This window comes from Lontra canadensis, unplaced genomic scaffold, assembly GCF_010015895.1.
Source record: "Lontra canadensis isolate GAN:19392208 unplaced genomic scaffold, GSC_riverotter_1.0 scaffold40, whole genome shotgun sequence".
NCBI lineage: Eukaryota > Metazoa > Chordata > Mammalia > Carnivora > Mustelidae > Lontra > Lontra canadensis.
In genome coordinates this window covers 15,929,672-15,947,641 of record NW_022631034.1, presented here as the reverse complement: position 1 = coordinate 15,947,641, position 17,970 = coordinate 15,929,672, and the positions used below count along the sequence as shown (strand labels likewise).

Genomic DNA, 17,970 nt, shown 5'->3' with positions numbered 1-17,970 from the left:
TGCCCTTCCAATTCCAGGTTAAATAACCAATGACCTGTCCCTTCTCTGGTAAAATCTCTTTGGGCTCTACCCTCAGTTTTGGAGGGCAATGTCTCTGTGTACTCTGCATAGCAAGAGTCCTTTGTTGTACTATGGCATTTAGCTGAATAAATGGTCAATCAAGTTGAACTGTAGCCTCTTTTATTCCAGAAACTGAGTTTCCAGTATTAGATATCAACATTTTTGATGCTGCTTAACATTGTTAAATTCAATTAATATTCAGTTTACTAATTTAACATGCCATAGATTAAGGGTTTTTATGTATCAAGATCTGTGTATGTTTCCTCAGGGAAACAAACAAAAATGATTGATTATAAATATTCTTCTCTTCCTCCCTATACCCATAGAGAAGTGCATAACCTATTAGGAGAGATAGAAAAGTAAATATAAGGTCAAATTCAATACTTTAGGTACTGTACTAGACACAAGAAAAAAGGTGTTTTTGATAGCATATTTATACAGTTAGGAAAATTATAATGATGAGGAGACTAGAAACTGAAAATTCTTGAGTTATTTGGAAAAAATTAGTTTCTAGACAAGAGAAAAGTCTATAGAGCAACTTGAAAGTCATTCAAAATGAAGAAGAACTTTTTTTTCCTCATTAAACATTTGTTTTAATGGGCCTCAAAATTCTGTCACATATTTTTGGTCAAGTAGTTTCCATTAAAAAGTACTGATCTTAAAAACTAATAACCTAAAATTGCCACACACACACACAGAAAAACAAATGGTCCACAGAACATTCTCCTTTCCTTCTGAAAGTTTTACAATGCTTTGTAATCATTAACCAATCTTGTCCAATTGACACAAACAGTTCTGAGAGCGTTTTTCCACCACCGAGTAAGACTGAGGTGGCAAGTATTGGAGATAATACTCATTTAGCCTTCTGAGCTTTCTGGGCAGACTTGGTGACCTTGCAAGCTCCAGCTGCTTTTTTGTCCACTGCTTTGATGACACTCACAGCAGCTATCAGTCTCATGTCACAAACAGCAGAACAGCCCAGAGGAGGACAGTCAGAGAGCTCTCAACACACACAGGCTTGCCAGGAACCATAGCAAAGATGGCAGCATCACCAGATTTCAAGAACTTGGGGCTGTCTTCCAGCTTCTTTCCAGAACACAATCTACTCCTTCAGCTCAGCAAACTTGGAAGCAATGTGAGGTGTGTGACCATCCACCACAGGTGCATATCCAGCACTGATGTGGCTTGGATGTTTCAGGATAATCACCTGAGTCACGAAGCCAGCTGCTTCCATGGGTGGGTCATTTTTACCATCATCAGTCACACTGCCACAATGAACATCTTTGACGGATACATTCTTGACCTTGAAGCCCACATTGTCCCCAGGAAAAGCCTCACTCAAAACATGATGATGCATTTCAACAGAGTTTATTTCCACTATAACACTGACTAGAGCAAAGGTGACCACTATGCCAGGTTTAAAAACACTAGTCTCCACTCGGCCCACAGGGACAGTACCAATAGCACAAATTTTGCTGATATCCTGGAGAGGGAGATGCAAGTATTTGCCAGTTGGACAAGTTGGTGGCAGAATGAAATCCAGAGCTTCGAGCAATGTCCCATCTTTATGGGTGACTTTCCATCCCTTGAACCGCAGCATGTTAGCACTTGGCTCCAGCATATTGTCACCATTCCAACCAGAAATTGGCACAAATGCTACTGTGTTGGTGTTGTAGCCAATTTTCTTAATGTAGGTGCTGACTTCCTTAATGATTTAATTGTACCTCTTCTGGCTATAGGATGGCTCAGTAGAATCCATTTTGTTAACACCAACAATGAGTTGTTTTACACCTACTGTGTAAGCCAGAAGGGCTTGCTCAAGGGTCCGCCCATTCTTGGAGATATCTGCTTCAAATTCACCAATACCAGCAACAAAATCAGGACAGCACAGTCAGACTGAGATGTGTGTGTGTTCATGTTTTTGAAAGTCTCTGTGTCCCGGAGCTTCAATGATGGTCTCATAATACTTGCTGATTTTAAATTCCCACAGGAAGATATCAATGGTGATACCATGTTCATGTTCAGCTTTCAGGTTTATGTGAGACCCAGCCTGAAGGAGCCCTTTCCCATCTCAGCAGCATCCTTCTCAAATTTTTCAGTAGTTCTTTTGTGGATCCCACACATTTGTAGATCAGTTGACCAGTAGTGGTAGACTTGTCCAAATATGGGAGTCCAATGATGACAATGCTGATATGAGTCTTTTCCTTTCCCATTTTGTTTTAGGTTTAGCCGTGGTTTTCATGACACTTGTGTTCTGGCAACAAACCCATTGTGGGGAGGTGGGGGAAGCCAGCTGAAGAAGAATTTAACTTATTTTGCACATTTTTAGAGGGTAGAAATAAAGAAATAATAAGTGGAAGTTATGAAGAGGTGGGTTTTGATCAAGGCAAAGACCTTTCTAAAAGTGAGAGTATTGAACAATGGAATGGATTTCCTCAGAAGGTGAGGATTTCCTCATTGCTAGAGTTACACAAATACATGTGGAATGGCCAACATCACTTGTTGACTCTGTAAAGTAGAACGAAATGGGAAGATTTACGATGAAATGATTTAGTGTAGCAGATAATGGTGCAAAATATCAGGAAATTAGAACTTTAATCCTGGCACTTCATTTTCCTAATCCCATGACATATATGCTGACCTCTTCAACTTCATTTCCTCAACAGAAAAACGGAGACAAGAGAATCTGCTTCAGATGATTGCTGTAAGCACTGAATGGGATCAAGTATTTGAAGGTGCTTTTCAAGTGCTATAAAATAGGAGTTATTATTATTTATGTTGTTAGTAAGAAAAATAAAAATAGTCATAGGCATTATTTCAGTCTCTGTGGTCCTAGAAGATAGAATAATTATCTTCTTACACCCAAGAAAAGTTTCAGATTACAAATGACCTTACCATAGAGACATAGCTGGTCAATGAGTGGCAGAACTGGGAGTCAAGACTTCTCCTGTAGAGCTAGGAATTACTTCCCCTGCAGCACACTGCCTTTATGATGAAGGAATGTGTGACATTTTATAGTTCCCAAAGTACTTCGGACTGAAGTCACTCAAGTAATAATAGACTCTATTTAGACATCATTCTTGAAGTGATACGCTTATGTGATTTTTCACACAAGGTTCCAGGATAAAAATACACATGTTGGCTAGATCTACCCTTTCTTTAGTAAACAGCACCTTTTCTTTAATAAACTTTGGTAGAACTTTCGTCAAATAGGAGCTTTTAAAAGACACGCCAAGGGATTATTCAAGGTGAGCTGAATGTCCACTACAGAATACCACACATATATATGAAATTATAAATAATATGTCCAACAACTACTATTACTTTTAATGTTGATTTTAATGTTGATTTAATGTTGATTACCATCCTTCATTATTCTGGTGACTGACTGGATCTTATTTCTCTTCTTGTCTTTTTCATCCACTATCTTTCTCTGTATGTTCTCTTATTTAAATGTTCTAGTTCTTGATCCCATGGTGGGACATGATGGACCAATCATTTCTTTGTGACAAGGGAGATATAATATCTACAGAATGTTCTTAACAATGGTTCGCTGTTCAGTCACATAAATGCAGATAGGTTCTGCCTAAACTATTCACAACTTAGAAACTATTTTGATGTCTATTCCTAATTGCTGCTAAATAAACATTTCACAGAGGGAAATTTAGGAGATGTGACTATCTTTGTTCTCTGTAAAAACCCAATATTCTTTGTGAAAATTTTCTGGGCTTCAAAGGCAAAAACCTTTATGGTTTTCCTTGCATTTAAGGGTAGAAAATGAATATCTTCTAGTCTGAGTGCTACTTTGTACCCCCTCTGCTATTACTTAAATTTCTTTCTTCTGTCTTTTCTCATTTTTTGCCATCAAAGCTCACCTCCCACATGCACACATCCCCACCCATTTATAAAGTTTAGGATTAAAAGCTATTTTGCTTACAACAAAGTGTTTTCTCAACAGGAGCATGCTGTTTAACTGTTTGAAGACCACCACACCTCACTGCTCTTCAATACATTTAATCTCATAAATATACACCAGAAAAATTGAAAGAAAGTGGTTAGATACAACCAATCCTTTGAAAAGATGCCGTCTTTGATTTTCTTTTCCTGTTAAAAGCTCACAATTCACTAGCTAACTAGTTTGTGAATATTTCTATATTCTTTTTATCTGTCAATATGTATAATTTTAAAGGACTTATGAATTTTTTAATCACATGGAGTTTTAATGCCAACTCTCTGCACTGGTAATAGCATAAGAAGAGGGTCAGTCATGAAGCTTTAGCCCCACCGATAATTCAAAGTCTCAATAAACTGGAAAAATGCCCCTCCCTAGGAAGTCCCAGCAGGATACTTCATCCCTTCTAAATCTGTTATATATTTTTGATATTAACATAATGGAATTTATAAATCCATTGAAAAGGAAACATACACAGATTTCCTAGCAGTAGATCTAGTCATTGCCTTTGACTTTAGAATGGAGAAGAGGAAAATCCAAAATTTTTCTATTTTAAATAACTTAGAAGGAGAGGAATAACAATGGCACCAACCCCAGGCTGGTTCTCTTTTCTCTGAAAGCATCTGGACTGGCAGAAAAGGGCCCACTTTCCTCTAGGTGGCAGTGCTGTGCACCTGCCATGGTTTTCACTTTCATGCTCAGGGACCATTACAAGTACTATCCACTTATATTCCATTACAATCGATTGAATATTATACATCAAAAAGTAGAGAGAAAATGTTTAAGATTTTATGAATGCAAGCGAAATGATTAGAGCTCACAAAAGCTTTGAATTTTGAAGCTTGGCTTCTATCTTGTCCTTACATAAGCATCTTTGATCTTCTCTTCACCCAGCTTTTTAGATGACTTTTATGTGGTCTTATAATTGTTTTATTATTTTAGGAGAATTAGTCATGTAGACTTCTTTTTAAAATTTTTTTATAGAGGTTATTTTTAAAAGGAAGTTTCCATTCTATTACAAGTTAAGGGGATTTCTTAAACCAGAAGGAATTCGTGTTTACTCTTCTGTGTGTTGTAAGGAATAAAAGATGGAAAAGTTAGGTTCTAATCTTAGATCTTCCATAAAATAATGTTGTGACCTTGGGAAAATCATTCATCTTATCCACTTTAATTTCTCTCTTCCTACGATGGGCTGTCACTTTTTTTTTTTTCAGGATTAAAAGAGTCAATTTTGAAGAGACTTGTAAACTATTTTACAAATGTGAGGTGTTGTTTATGAAAAAAAAAAATCCAAGTTTTAAGGTTAAGTTTATAATGAACATTAGAAACTGCACAAAGGACAGTCAGCCTCCCTTCAAATTGTATTGTTTTCCTATTAATAGCCACCCTTGATTGTGCCTTCATGTGCTGTGGCAAGCTGCCAAGGTTTTGCAAACTTTTCCTGTGGGGAACCCCTTAAGCGTAATCTCTCAGAATAGAGACAGGATTAGGAAACACCTGGAACTCTTGGTTTCTGCATGTGGGTCAACCATTGGAAAGTTCCCATATAATGGAATTTTCACTATTCTTATGGTTCTACCGTTATTAATTTACTATTTGCTCTATTCAATAAATGATTTTTGAGCACTTTTTCTGTGATAGACACTGTTCTACACGTTAGAGATACAGTGGCCAACAAGACACCATGTCCTTCTACTTTGAAAAGGAAGCAGACTCCAAGGGAAATTTTGGTGAAGCAAGTAGCAAATGTCCAGTAAGTCAGAGGTAGGCCCTATTTGTGATGCAGAAAAATTTACCTTCTCCTCCCTTTTTCTTTCTTTCCAGGTGTATACCTGAGCAAGGGTTTTCATTCTGTTCCTGCTTTTCATTTTTCCTGACTTGAGTAATGAAGTCAGTCCCTAACCATGGCACTCCTTGTCACAACCATGTTGATCTCTGCTATGTTCTGTCATTTGTCTCTTTTGGTCTTTTGATCAGTGTGTGTAAAGTGATTTTTTCCTAAAGTATTTGCCATGAAAACAAACCCTGTTTGAAGGCTCTGAGAAGTCCTGCAGTAAAGAACTCGCTTTAACATAATTTAACAAAGAGTTTTCCAAACTTCTGTTGACCACAAATTGTGTTTCACCCCAACTCTCCCCTGATACTATCCTTTGGTGCTTATTATCTGAGTATCACATTCTAGGAACTGCTGCATTAAGTAATCTTCAAAACCCCTACTATCCTCTTTCCCATAACTCTCTCTCAAAGGCAACATCTTGATAAAAAAGTTGAAACAAGAACATTTTTTCCCTTAGCAATACATTTCCAAATTAAACATATGTATATGTGTGTGTGTATATATATATATACATACATATATATATACATATTATACACATATATACACATATGGCTATTAGATGATTTGTTTTAATTACTGAAAGATAAGAAATACAGTGCATCTTTTTAAAAGATTAACATATTTATTCCAAATAGATTGAGAATAGTTATTAAACAGATCAGCAATCATTATGGTATTAGAAAATGTTGATGGTTTGAAAGAAAAAAAAAGGTTAATTGTATGAGAAAGGTGCTAAAATGATAACACCTATTGAATTATATAGCTAGATGAATCTAGTAATATTTATAAAACTTTTGAAGATATTACCTTGACCTAAAACACCACTATTTAACATATAAACTAAGGTTCTTGTGGAACATTAATACATGCATTGGGGTCTGGAGTTCATGGGTTTATTCCATTATTTCCTTTTTTTTTTTAACTTTGTTGAGAAATAATTGACAAATACAGCTGTATACATTTTATGTGTACAATGTGATGATTTGATATACATATGCATGTGGAATGATTACCAAAATCAAGCTAATCAGTATATCCACCTCCTCACATAGTTCTCTCTCTCTCTCTCTCTTTTTGGTGTGGCAACAGTGCTTTCTCAGCCACTTTTCAAGTCTACAATATCATGCTACTCATCATGCTGGACATTAGGTCTTCAGAATTTATTCTTATAACCGAAAATCTGTACGCTTTGACTTACAGCTCCTCATTTGTCCCTCCCCCTAGCCTGTGGCAACCACCATGGTATTCTCTGTTTCTATGAATTTAGCATTTTGCTTGTTTGTTTTAAAGATTTATTTATTTATTTATTTATTTATTTATTTATTTATTTAGCAGAGAGCTACACAGCCAGAGAGGGAACACAAGCAGTGGGGGTGGGAGAGGGAGAAGCAGACTTCTCGCTGAGCAGGGAGCCCAAGGCAGGGTTTGATCCCAGGACCCTGAGATCATGACCTGAGCTGAAGGCAGACACTCAACGACTGAGCCCCCAGGCCCCCCTGTTTGTTTGTTTCTTATATGTTTTGGGTTTTGTTTAGATTCCACCATCATAGAAGTGAAAGTATACAGTATTTGTCTTTCTCTGCCTTATTTCACTTCATATAATGCCCTCCAGCTTTACCAATGTCACAAATTGCTGGATTTCTTCTTTCACAGGGCTGAGTAATACTCCTGTGTATATACACCACATTCTCTTTATTCATCTCTCAAGGGACATTTCTTTCTCACTCATCTGTTTTTTTATTCTTAATTTATTCTTGCTCTAATTAAAAATCTTATAAAAATATCCTGATTAGGATGTGAATTCAGTAAGTTTTCTTGACAGTATTGTGAACATATTTTATTCAAGTCTTTTCTGGCATGTAGTTATGTTGTATTGCTGCTTGCAAGGATCTCAGGAATGATGGTCTTATCTCCCAATTATAAGTGAGGATGTCTTTTGCAAGGACTGGCATCTATGTCCTTGTTTACCCCTTCTTGTTCCTTAATTCTGCTGATCCTCCAAGTTCTGCCATATTTTAGATCTTCTCTCCTTTCATTCTAAGCATTCTCTCTGGGGTCATCCAGCTTTCATGGCTTCATGTGATATTTGTATGTATTTGACTCTGAAGAGATCTATCTTTAAGCAAAATGTTTCCCCTAAGCTCAAGGTCTAAATACATCCTTCTGTGGATGGCCCTTCCTTGTGCCACAACCCACTCATTTACAACATACTGAAACTGAACTCTTCAACTTTCATTTTAACTCACCCTGACACCAAGCACACAATGTAGACCATGCTTTATTTGCATTTCACTGCTGTCTTTTGCAGACCTCTATCCTAGAATCTACAGTATTTTACTCTTTCTGTTCAATGGCGGTCTTTCCTTACTATAGTCTAACCTTCTCAAAAGCAGCAATTAAAAATATATTTTTATTTATCCTTATGAAAATATTTTATCCTCAGCATATAGCATAAGGTCTGGCACATAGAAAGTTCTCAAGGTCTATTTACATTGAGTGGATTAGTCCAAGGAAAGAGGCAAAACCATGTGATGGGCTCTAGTGAAAGTGTGGCACTGTGTTTTGGGGACATATATTATCCTGAGAAGATAAATCTCTCACTGTGGGGTGAGTTCCAGGGGGGAAAAAACATAGATCCCAGTTATACTATAAAAGTGGGTGAGAGTGAGGTTAACTTCCCATTACTGAAACTAAGAGTCAGGACGCTATAGTCAAAGAACCAGAAGGCTTTGCCTCCACTGCCTTGGCAACGAGTAGAGTGTGTTAATGTTGTGTGTTGCCTTTTGTCTTTCTCTCTTCCAAACTGGAATTTCATGGAGGGCAGAACCCTATACAATCATTTTTGCATCTGGAGTTCTTAGCTTAATGCCTAGAACACAGTAAACACTCCGCAAAGACTGTTAGATAAATAAATGGCCTAGTTAGTAAAACTGTTGGAGTCTTACTCTTATGATATATAACTTAGAAAAAGTAATAACTACTTTAGTGGTTATTTTAATAATTAAATGGGAAACTGTAAGTAAAGCAACACTCAGAATGATTGGACAGAGAGTACTATAAAAATCTGTCAGTCTTCTTAATGTTTACTACTCTAAGACCAGAATTGTTTCCAAGGTTTGGAAGCAAAAAAGGAAGAAAGAAATGGTAACATGTTTTGCGGGCCTACCAAATGTCTGTGCTTTCACATATTTCAGAGTCTCTTCTGCGAAGGAAGTAGGCCATTTTCCAAGTAAGGAAACGGATGCTTCATGAAATTAAGTGCTCAGCTCAGATCAAACAGTTAAAAGGAGCAGCAATGGTATTGAAAACTACAGCTTCTGAGTCTGACTCATGAGCTCTCTTCACTGTAAGGGATAGGATTTAAATTTCCGCAGTAGCGGTTGGTAGATGGGGTCAGATATGGAGAATCATATAGGAGGTTATTATTTTATTAATAAAATAAACTGATCATGTTAATTGTGCAGGAAGACTGGTACAGCCGCAACCAAGACTTTTCAAATAAACTAATATTAATTAATCCTTAATGTCCTCTTCACCAATCACAACTTATCTTTAAATGTCTCTGTATTCCCAAGAACCTCTCTGAGCTTAAAAATACATTTTCTAATATTAATCACTGGAAGAAAGGGGTGGTATTGTGAAGCAGTGTCAATATGTAAAATCTCTTCTCTTGGGATCTATGCATAATGAGTAGCATATTTTTCCCAATTTAAGGAACATTTCCATTCTATTTCCTTGTATGGGAAGACTCCAGTTTTGTGGATGATGATAAATGGATCTTTAATCACTCTCATTCTTACTCCTGTCTTTTCTCCTCCATCTCAGACTTGCTCTCAGGTCTTTTAAGTTTTTCTTCTTGACTTCATTTTTCTACATTAACAGATTTGACAGAGCAGCTTGGAAAACCTCTGGGAGCAGAAAACCAACATATTTAAATGTTTACTGCAGCTGGGGAATTATAGTTACATCCACTCTAACAGATGACAGGGATGCCATATTTAAATGTCTGAAGGGTAGCTTGTAGAGGTTTTAACGCATTGTCTTTCTTTACTTAGGTCTAAAAGAGTTAAACCTATCTAATGTCCTCAGTTAAATTGCAGAATGGACTAGTCCTGTTAGCCTGTGAAATAGAGTCATATTTGTTATTTTACAGTCTACATGCTCATACTGTCACACATAAGGTTTTCCTGAATGACTTTATGAATAATAATTTAGCCATGCATTATGTAGAACCAGGAAACAATCTCTTCCTTACTGATTCTTAGAGGAGACTTGGGTTCTCATGTGGTAAAAACTGCTTCATAGGTCTTTGGAATAATGAAATACAAGAATTTTTTCTCCTGATAATTAAAACCTTAAATGAAACATATATCATCCTCTTATAGGATTAAATTAAGGATGAAAGTATTAAATTCTCTAGAAATGCTTATTGTGGTATATGTTCTTCATTATTTTAATGTAGTTTGAAAATAAGATGTAGTCTTGGTATCATAAATGTAAAATTATATTAACTATGTAATCAATAAGAAATTACCAACAGCCATAAAAATAGTATTGAATGTGTGACATAATATAGACATAGTCTCCACTGTATTTAAAAATGGAAGCAAATATTCTTGTTGCTGGGCTTAAAGAGAACACAACAAACTATAAGCTCCATGAAAGCAAAATCAATTTTTCATTATAGTTTATAGTCCTGCGATAACTTGTAGTTTGGGGTAGTACTTAAAAGCCCCAGCTTCTAGAGCCCAAGTGTCAGATTAAAAACAGGCTCTTCCACTTCAGGGCATGATGGTCTTCAACAAGTCACTTAAAGCTTCACGTGCCTTGGTTTCCTAGTCAGCAGTAGGAGACTAATACCTACTTCATATGCACATTGAAGGAGATAATATGCTAAGAGAGCTTACAGTATCACTCAACTCAAATAAAACCTATATAAATGTTTGCTATTGTTATTGGTGTTTCTATTGTTATTAAAATGATCACTAGTATTATTGATGGAATGTCTTACAGTTAACTGATGATGAGGAATAAGTTAATGAATGTACCCTAAACTACATGTTTTTCCTTTTTTGTCACCAAACAAACAAAACTTCCATTGCAAGGTTGAGTGAGTGCATTTTAGCTGTAAGTACAGCCTTAAACAAGAGAGCACACAAACACACACGCATGTTGTGATGAGTTCTATGAAGGAAAAGAATAGGATAAAATGATAGAGACTAGAAGAGGATGGGTGAGAATCTAATGCAGATGTGATTGTCAAGAACAGCCCCTCTGGGGAACTGGCATTGCAGATGGCATGTAGAGGATGAGAAGAAGCTGAAAGTGAAGAGTTGAGGGGAGAAGCTTCCAGCTGGAGGAAACAGCCCATATGAAGAATGGCAAGTGAGTCTGCTGGGCTGGCCACAAGGTAAGAATGAGGTCAGGGGGGCTGGATCCCTCAGGAACTTGGAGGTGAGTTAAGAACAGTGGATTTTATTACAAGTGCAGTAGGAGACTTTTGAAGGATTATGAACCAGATAGTGACATCCTCAGGGCTTAAAATGTAAAAGCTCATTATAGCTTTTATAATATAAATATAAATATAAATGTTTATATATAAATATAAATATAGTAAATATAAATATATATTATGTATAATATAGAAATATATATAAATATGATAAATATAAATATAGCTTTTATAAATATAAATATATAAATGTTATATAAATAACAAAATGGCAAGGGTAAGAATGGCAAAGACAACTTAGGAAACTGTTGCCATCTTCTAATCCAGAGAAAATAGTGTATATACTAGAGTGGTAACAGCAAACAATGGGGAGAAAAAGTGATATGTGATGTACCTAGGAGGCAATAGTGACTTACTACTGAAGATTTCACTTAGGGATTGAAGGAAAATGAATCAAGAAGGACTTTGATGTTTTTGATATTTCCCCCAAAATAAGAAAACTGAGCAAAGAAAGGATGTTGGGGTTGTTTGAGTTTGGTTTTATTCACATTAAAACCACATGGAGCTGTCAAGAAAGCAGTCTGATAGAAAAGACTGCTGCTCAAAAACAGGAATCTTAGCTAGACATGGAATTTGGGGAATTGTAAGCCAATAGATGGTATTTAAAGATGTGGTGCTGGATGAGCTCAGTTAGAGACAGGTGTAACTAGAGAAGACTTCAGTGAGGGAGATGCTCTGGGAAATGAACTTGGAGGCAATGACGCTGCTGTGGAAAGAGATGAGAAGGGCGGGCCACAGAGTGGGCTGTGGTGGGGGGCAGTGGAATGCAGGAGCGTGAAGTCATGGGAGCCATGGGATATTTCATGAAAGACTGAATGATCCTGAATAACTTGAATGCTACTGAGGAATCAAGTAAGATGAGAATTGAAAAATACTCTTTAGAGTTGTGATGTGGAGGTCATTTGTGGGATTTAGGCAAGAAGAGTTTTATTAGGGTAGTGGGGGAAGATGCCTGAATTGCTTCACGTTGACAGGTAAGAAAGAATTTAGAGACATTGGTCGTAGACAACATTTGTATTTATGGAAATCAGTCTTCCTTGTTTTGGAAGAAAATGTTTAACCATAATGTGATTAAAATCATGCTGAAGAAAGCAGTACTTATTAAACTATACGCTCCTCTGATAAGTGTTCTAAATCTTTTTTCCCCCCTTTTTTTTCCATTAGGGACCTCTTTTCTCCTGTTGTCTCACATTCCTCCTCCAACAAGAAAGATATATATCAGAATTGCCATATGGTGAGAAGGAGCAGGCAGATAGAAAGATGTTTATAAAAACAAAATAAAACCCTGGAGAGACAATGTAAGCCAAAAGAAAAGGGGCAGATGGATAAGCTTACCCAGAAGAATTAGCCCTTAGCCTCTGCACAATCAATAAATGTTGACTGGCTATTGACAAGAAAGGGGACAGGAGAGCAAGAGAAGCACATTGGGGGGAAAGGCATTTCTTCGTAACAGCTGCCATTGCCACCACCAAGCAGCTGTTCAGGTCCACAGCTCACAACTTTTTGCTCTCCTTACAATTCTCCTCTGAGGCCCAAACTCACACCCTGATACTGCAATCTTAGAAGAGATGTCATGTGTGATTTATAATGTATTGAGCTAGAAATTGTTAAATCACCGAGTGGGCCAGGAGAAAACTGTGTCTTTGCAATGAGTGGATGGAGTTTACACTCCGCTTTCTCTACACCCTGAGCTTTGGTGCTCCTCAAAGCCGAGTGGTAACATGCAGTCAAAGGGAGGTACAGCCTTCCCAGTCACAAGGAGGGAGCCATATTTTAGAGATTTAGAAAGGGAAAATTCTCTTTTTTTCTCAGTAGGATTGGGTTTAGAATGGTTAAGATGAGGTTAGTATTAGATGCTCATACCCTAAATTCGCCCATCCCTGTCTATGAGGAATACTGTTAGAATATGCAGAGTCTGAGAGGGTCATACTAGAGCATTTCAATGTACCAGATGAAAAACTTCTCTATTGTCTGTTACGTAGTTCATGTGATAAGTTTTCTCCTCACCCACCAGAGCTGAACTATCAAACAAATTCCCTTTATTTTAAAAATGAAAATGATAATTTGTTTATTACTTAGGGAAGTCCTAAACAGGGCAAGATATTTCCATCACTATAAAACATATATCTCAATATTGAAAATCCAATCTACTGCAATAGTAACCAGGTATCTGTTTGGTAAGTGGGATATTCATTTCTGGCTGTAGGAAAGAATGAGAGGCTACTCAGTCCCACTACAGAATACAACTCTGTAGCCATAACAACACCTGTCCCTTGGATAAGGCTGTTGATTTTAATACCAAAGAAAAAATGACACTAAATATTTCCCTATTTTTTTCATGCAGTACTAAAATATCACCAGCAATACTGGTATTTTCGTAACAAACAGATTCAAGATTGATACATTTAAAAATACGTGAAAGTAACGATGTATTACATTTCCGCACAAACATTTCACCACATCAATCTCCTTTTATTCAGTGTAGGAGGGACAAAGGGGGATAGCAGGAGGTGCCTGGCTTGTAGAAGGTGACTGGGAAAGAGAGACTACGAGAGGGTGACTGAGGATATCAGAGTGGGGAACAGGTCATTAGAAAGCAGAGAAGGACAAGGATGAGAACGTACAAGAGGGAGTCAACAAAAGAGAACAAAACCGCTGATGAATATCTGAGACAGTATTATTACACATACAAAAATACTACCGGTTCGATTTTTAAAAGCAGCACAGAATATCAGAAGGTCACTATTACATTTAATAAAGAAGTCAGGAGAAATACTAGTGAACATTTGACTTTTGCTTTCCTTTCTTCAAGATTTATACAAGACCACCCAGAAAACTCCTTTTATTCACAGTCTATAATTACTAGGTTTCATCTTTACTTATTGCTTCTGACAAATAAAAACATATGTTAACGTGCTCTAGTCTAAATACTAGTGTTCAGCACTAATGATTTAATTACCACGGCATGCAATCTATGTACACATTTATTCTATTCATTTCCTGCATTAAGTAAATCTTCCATGACCCAGACTTATTTGGAAAGTGACAGTAAAATGCAAGAAACTAATCCAAGACATCGACTGTTTCATCTGGGAGAATCGGACCATGCAAAGAACAAAAGCTGAGAAGAGATGGGATTAATTTGCTCCTTGTATATTTACTGAGCACTACACTAAACACGAGGAAAACGCACGTAAATTTTGCCATCAAGGAACTTACCGAGTACTAGGAGGTGGGGAGGAGTGACTATAATATACAACTACATCAGGTGTGACTGGTACTAGGAAAAGGGTAAGATAAGGTGCTAGGGAAGGGATTTTATTCCAGAATAGAGGGTGAGAGGGGAGAAGTGACAGAAATGGCAAAAGGAATGAGCCCTAAGTTGAAGTTTGGACAAGGTGGAGGTATATTAATCTTCTAGGCAGAGATCCATGAACAGTGGAAATTGAAGAGAGCAAGACAGGTTCAGGGAGATGAGATTAGTTGTTCATGTGGGAAGGTCAGACACGGAATCTGTGTGAGGGAAACAGTGAGGGATGCATGGGTAGGAAAGCCGGAGAGAGACCATTAAAGACCTGCTTTTGCTATTTGGACTTGAACTAAAAACCCATGCAGAATACTGGGAAAAAAATCAAGACAGGAGGGCCATGTACATATTTGCACTCTAGAAAGAAGCCTCTGGACGTTATTAAGGAGAACAGCTCAGAGAAAGTGATGTGCTAAAAGATGGTGTGTTCCAGGGTAGTTTACTAAAAAAATTAGAGGATGCGTGTGTATTGATTAGATAGATACCTGTGTATTGAGCAGGGTAATGGGCCATGGGAGTTAAGCTAAAAGGGCAAAGAAGAGAATAGAGTGACTGAATGATGAGAAGAGAATCAGGGATCCAATCCTGTATCCAGGAGCTCAAAGAACAAATGTAGAATAAGGGAGGAGATGGGTGCATGTGTCATGGGGAAAGATGGCCTATTTATGGGAAGAGTGAAATAGGATCAAGGTAAAAAGGTGAAGGGGAAAACCTGTGAAAACTGAGAATATGAGAGAATTTATCTGCTTTAGAATAAGGATCTCAATAGAACAACATACTGAGAGATGAGAGAGCTGAGATGGGAGGTTTGAAGAGAGGAAGCTCAGAGCAGTATGGGTGTTTGGGTGTTACGCTCAAGGATGAGGACCAAGGGTCAGAAGAGTTTGATTCTTGCTATGACAAGAGATGACAGGGATGGGAAGCATCTTGGGTTCTCTAATAACTCTTGTGTGGTCATGCAGATGGTGAACAAGAGAGCTGGTTGTAAATCTTTGCTTTCTTTATTGCCAATGCTGGTCTATTTACAGTTTTGTCCTTATAAGGTGTGTGTGTGTGTGTGTGTATGTGTGTGTGTGTGTGTGTGTGTGTGTATATATATGATATATCCTGAAACTAAATTTATATATATAATATATATAAATATAAATATATAAAAATATATATATAAATAAATATAAAATATATATATGTGTATTTATATATATAAATAAATATATATATAAATATATAAATATATATAAATATATATATAAATATATATATATAAATTTAGTTTCAGGATTTATCATAATAAGGCAAACATGTATCCTTTGGAAAAGATAAATGTGAAACTAGTGAAAAAATTTTACTCTGGTTTTCTAAGTAGACATTTTTTTACAAATGTAGCTTCCTTTCCCCCAAATCTGAACACTTCTAAGAGAACTAATTATACATTAAAGAAACTAAAAAGGAAAGAATTTCCTTCAAATATATATATAAAAATAGCTGACAAGCTTCTAAAGGCTTTTATTTTAAAAAAGTACAATTGGTTTTATTAATTGAGTTGTTTTATAAAAGTGTATGGGAAAATGTTTTGTAGGCTTCCAGGTAAGGGTGGGAGTATGGGCTGAAATTCAATTTATAATGACAAATAGTACTGAAGGAGAGAAAAGCTGGCATCTATACTGGAAACTAGAGAAGGTTGCCTTCCTCATAGCGGACCCTTCAGGGAACATCTAAGTGTATGCAGGTGGGGACAACTGAATGCTGGAGCATCCCACTGCAAAACAACTCCTTCACCACTAGTTGATCCTGTCTGTATTCCTTGCATATTCATCTTTTGTATTTACTTCAGCAGAGGTAATTCCCCATGCTTTTACTTTTTTAAGATTTTATTTATTTATTTGTAAGAAAGAGGGAACACAAGCAGGGGGAACAACAGGCAAAGGGAGAAGGAGAAGCAGTCTCCCTGCTGAGCAAGGAGCCTGATGTGGGACTTGATCCGAGGACCCTGAGACCATGACCTGAGCTGAAGGCAGATGCTTAACTGACTGAGCCACCCAAGTATCCCAGTTTCCTATACTTTTAGAATGAATTTAGCAGTTCTAGTTTTGGTTTTGTTGTTGTTGTTGTTGTTTTCCCAGTGAACCGCTTATATTCTTTGTTAGTTCACATGGTTAGAACGGTGCTGACGTATCTGTATTAAAAAGGATTGGATTTAGCTGCAAATGATGAAAACCAAAGATAACAATTAAAATAAGGTTGAAATTTATTTTTTCATGCCAAGTAAGACCAACAAAAATAATCAGGACGGGCAATGTATCCTTTAACATTATAGCTCTAAGCTCCAACATTTCTCTTGATCTACCATCCTGTCCCATTAAGTTTACTTTTCTGAAGGGGCGTGTACCACTGCTTACCTGCTGTTGATCAGAACACAGCCACAAGCATACATCTAGCTGTAACAGAGGCTGGAAAATTAAGCCATGATGGTAACTAAAATCCAAGGGTTTCTTTATAATGTAAGAAGTGGAAAATGGATTTTCAGTGAAACTAGCAATCTGCCACACCACTGTTGGTTCTAGAGTGGGCAATCAGAGTACTGTATCCCCTTGGCTGCTCTGACTGGTTCAGAGATAGGTTCATGTCCAAAACCTATACAAATTGTGCCAGCGATTTTAAGAGAAATGGTAGATAAACCAAGACAAACAGATATGACTAAATTCTGGGAAAGTCTCTTCTAAACTTAATGGTGGGTCAACATAAGCCTGGAGCTGCTGGACGCCACCATAAGAGGAAAAGCCAAAAAAGAAAACTGATCCAACAGATGGAGAAATGAGGACTGACATCTAAGCCTGGAATAGAGCCATGCCTACATTTTGACTAACTGAGATATTTCAATTAAGCGAGTCAACCTTTTGTTGGGTTTTTAATACACAGAATGAAAAGTTTATTGATGAAAAGAGAAGGCTGGAGATAAGGGAAATACAAAGGGAACATACAACTTGTATTCTATTTTACCACCATGAATCATCTCCATGTAAAAACTGAATCTGAAAAAACAAACAAACAGAAAATTGCATCTGGTTCAGGATGGTGCACTTCTATCCACAAAAATAAAGAAATGAAAGATCAAACAAGCTCACATCCAGACACATTCTTGTAAAGTCTTAGAATATGAAGAAAAACTAAAGCATTCTAAAATTTTTCAGAAAGAAAAAAGAGATGCCTACAATGCCCACAGATTTAAAGAAATATGTTTTATCCTTGAACTCTAGAGTCACAAAAATCACAATCAGGTATGATGAAGCTAAGATATG

General features: G+C 36.9%; 1 pseudogene; it reads right to left on the bottom strand.

The window, feature by feature from the left end:
- Positions 1-911: 911 nt before the first annotated feature.
- On the bottom strand, positions 912-2,273 carry LOC116875107 (annotated as a pseudogene).
- Between the last annotated feature and the right edge of the window lie 15,697 nt (positions 2,274-17,970).